At 35.2% G+C, this 4,200-nt stretch overlaps 1 long non-coding RNA gene across 1 annotated transcript in view; it reads left to right on the top strand.

Annotated features, from left to right (window-relative positions):
* The window catches only part of LOC108686358, a 156,976-nt gene that overhangs the window by 121,684 nt on the left and 31,092 nt on the right, over positions 1-4,200 (top strand). The window lies entirely within an intron of this gene.

The following is a 4,200-nucleotide window of genomic DNA, read 5'->3' as shown; positions in this document are numbered from 1 at the left end:
TATATATATATATATTCTCTATATATATATCGATATTCAGCAGCAGCATTCATGTACATGTGACAATCCCTTAATCATCGATACTGGGGCATCAGCGATATAAAATTAATTTTTGGCGTATCATAACTTGACGATTGCTCGGTTTATGTACCAGCGTAAAATATCTCGAATATTGCTGGCACTGTCGGTCGTGCGTGATATTTCGTGTAATCGTGTCACTACGCGAACTCAGGAAAATTTGCGAGATACCGACCGGTTGCGAGGATCAAACGTCAAAGCTCAGTTCCCATACCCAGCATGGCTTCTTCATTCTCGCGTGCACGCGGGTGCATCGCAATCTCCAGATCTATATACGCGAACTAACCCTCCGGGGTACCTTGAGTAGCTCTCGTTGCTGCTCATTGCGGATACGTTACGATTTCGCTCGCACGTGAAGGATAGATCCTATGGGAATTTCTAACGGAGCCATCAGCAAAGACGTCAAACCGGAACAAATAAACGACTGAGGTACGATTTTTTATGATATGTGAGATATCGCCGATAGTATTCGAGACACGAGCGAGTAAGCGAGCATGCGGGAAACGTCGAACCTATTCTCTTTTCGACGATAAGGGATAAATCTCGCGGCGGTGCTTAGAAATGTGCAATTTATTCTTGTCAGCTATCACAGATAAGTATCACAGGGAGATTTAAAAGCGGCGAATCTATTTTTCTTCGATGATAAAAATTTGATATGGATATCTGACAGATATATACGTGACGTAAAATATAAAAATAAGTTTTTTAAATGCGACATTAATGAAAAAGGCTAATAATTTTGCAAGAAAATTAGATGGAAAAATATACAAGTAAGCGAAAAATGTATTATATGTATATATTTACATTAGATAGAAATTTTAAAATGAAGTATTTTTCCTGTTTTCCATAATATGAAAATAAAATAAAATAAAACTCCTGAACAAATATAAAAATTTATGGTTTATAACAGAAATATATTTCTATAATTATACTGTTCATGCGATTTTTGTACAAAAGCGCAAAAGCGCGCTACAAAGAGGAAACTAATACAAATTTCCCTTTTTGCAAATATTGATAAAAATTTGTCCGCGTTACACCGTATTCGCTTTATTTTCAAATGTATAAACATAAAGCTGCGATATTATGTACAATTCTGAAACGCGAAACATATCGTGAAAAACGGGAAAGAACGGGAATTCATTCGCGCAAAGAGACAGTACAACCCGTCACTCGATGTTCAATGTGATATCATGCGGCTCTCTGAGGCTGTAACGACATAATTTAAGCTCGTTAACAGACACAGCGCGCTGGGTGCTCGAACGCCGACGTCGCCGCTACGCTCTCGAAGTTCGTCAACCTAATTCAGCGGCAGTTTACTGCCGTTTATGCTCGCATTCTCGAGACTCGCGCGGAGAACGAATCATTCCTCATTGGGTGGCGTGTCGTTTCTACGGTCGCTCGTTGGAAGAAAACGGAGTTTGTCAACTAGTAAAGCCGACGTTGTCTCTCGAAAGTGTGAAATCCAAGCTTAATGAACTTCCGGTGATGCCATGATCATTTGGCCGTTTTTTGCCGTCTGATTGTCGCTGACAGACGACGTTATCTCGAGAAGAGTGACCACTCACCGTTTCACGGTAGATTTCCGGACTATTCTCCGACTACGAGACGAACATCGCATTAGGTGAGAAAGAGATCGCGAGTTTCTCTTGGCTCGAACTTGGCGCGCTAAAGCGACGCTCACCATTGACTGCTGCAAACAGTGGAAACTGTTAAGCGAGCTCGCGGCACGCATGACAAACTCTCGCATTCTGCACTAACGGCACGAAGCACTTTGCCGCCAACCGCCACGCTCGGCACGAGCAAAGCGCAATTATCATTAGCCACGGCTCAGTGAGCGTTCATGAGTTGCCTAATCAGTTAACCGCAATTAACTCCGATGTCTAATTAAAAAATGAAATTGAGACAAGCGGCAAAACAGGTGTTCACACCCGCAATTCGCAATTCGCGTATTCGCGTTCATATCTGCTAATTTCTGCTAATACATTTGATTTGTATCGTTTCCTTATTCAAAAGTTATATAACTAAAAAAATATGTTTTTTACATTATTACCGTGAATAAATTAAGTAGTTAGTAGATAAAGATTACTTCATCAATCTCTTCAAAAATAAACTTAACTTCTCATAGTGTCCTTCCGCCAAATAGAATCTATCATTCTTAAGATTTTAAAAGATTCATACTTTCTATACGAGACATATTTTGAGTTATGTCGTTTTTATAAATAAAACAAAGTTTTCTACAGATAACATTTAGACAGTTTTGGTGATTCGAAGTGATTTGAAGAAAAAATTGTTTATTTTGAATTTATTTGTCAATTGATCACACAAAGTATGTATAAATATATGATGATTTAGAGTTATGTCACTTTTGATGATTATTTCAGATTTTTTTATAATTTTACATTGGAAAAAAATATATTAAATTTTAATAAATATTTGAATAATCCCTAACTAAAAATTTATTTACAGTATATAAAATGTATAAATAAATGATAAATAAAAATTTACTCGAAAAAAAAATAGTAGTTAAATTAAATGGATTCTGTATCAAATAAATATATCTTGCTTAGTAAATAGTAACAATATTTAGTTAGTACTATTCAAATAAATAATTTATTAAAATTTAATATATTTTTTCAGTATGCAGAATATTTAAAATCATCACAAAAAAGAGGTTTTTTGACGGAAATGAAAATGACAAAAACGATATTTGATTATGTATTTCTAAGAATATATTCTTCTGTCGATATTATTTGATTTATCAATAATTTTATATTAAATTGATGAAAAATAGTTTTGCCTATTTTCTGAAAAACTTAATTTTTTTAAGTGTGTCATTTTTGAAATAAAAAAATGATATGCATGTAAATTTCTAAGTTTTCGGTTGTCTTTAATACCTATATTCCATAAGAAAAAAATGTTCGATAATTATGACAATAATTGCAAGATAAAACAAGATAAATTGTGATTAAAAATTTTATAGTTGTTAAACTACATGCTATATTATCAGCAATAATAATTATATTTATCAAAAGAATGTGTTTACACACAAAGAAATGACAACTTTTAATTAAATTAAGATTAATGCAACCATTTTTTTCTTAGTGTTTACGGATAAATTAAAAGGTGAAAAAATTTTATTTGGCGATGTTGCCATATGAAAAAATGCTATGAAAAAGTCTTTTTGTATTCCCATTTTATTCTCCTTTTTACTACTTTCTTTCTGCGATTGATTTTCTCTCGCTCGCGACCCGTATCGACACAAAAATATTTGCGTAGCATACCGATTCGAATTTCAGTCTTTTACGGTGGCATTTTCCGGACGCGTCGAATATCACGTGACAAATAAGACGAGTATCCGCATCCACGCGGAAAGGCGAAAGGTTTTCAATGGAGAACAAACGGTACAAAGCACGCACGCACTGTTGCTAGAGTGTCGGATTACGCTGGAAATATCGCGTTGCGTTTGTTGTGTTTTAACCGCGTTATCGATTTATTATTTAGTCGTTTTTATAAAGCTAAGAGGTTTGACACGCACTGTGTTGTTCATTGTAATTCTTAAGAAATTGTGTGTCGTATATGCCGCGCAATTAAGCGTTCTATCTTAGGCAAATCGGAGCAAGAATGTAATAGCACTATGTGGGTGATGTTTCGTGCTGATAATTTGGATCAAATGTAATTGCGCCTTTTACTTTCGTCGTGATTCCAAACCGTTATTCGGATAGCCACGTGAACAGATATAATCTGCCTTTTTTCATAATGAGCAATTGCTATATGGAAGTAGAAGTTTTCTTGCAATATATGTGTAGAGCTGTGTAATTAGCGAAATCTCCATATAAAATTAGCTATACCTACATACGTACTTAAATCGACATACAGTAAAATTCCCTGCTAATCGAGATGTATGATATTAAAGTGATTAAAGCAGACGCTCGGTTATTCTCGCGCGAGAATTCGTCTGATTGAAGTCAGTGTTGATCTTACAAAGTCACGTATTAAACTAGCTAAGATATTCATGAGATAAATGCGACGAATTTCCTTCTCTAATTTCCGGCAAAGAACACACGAGAAGAACTTCACGCGATTATTTCATGATACCGTTGCACAGTCGGAAATGAAACGACT

Source organism: Atta colombica, unplaced genomic scaffold (genome assembly GCF_001594045.1).
Source record: "Atta colombica isolate Treedump-2 unplaced genomic scaffold, Acol1.0 scaffold176, whole genome shotgun sequence".
In the NCBI taxonomy this organism is placed as follows: Eukaryota; Metazoa; Arthropoda; class Insecta; order Hymenoptera; family Formicidae; genus Atta; species Atta colombica.
Note: the sequence above shows the minus strand (reverse complement) of the source record. Positions and strands in the feature narration are given on the sequence as shown.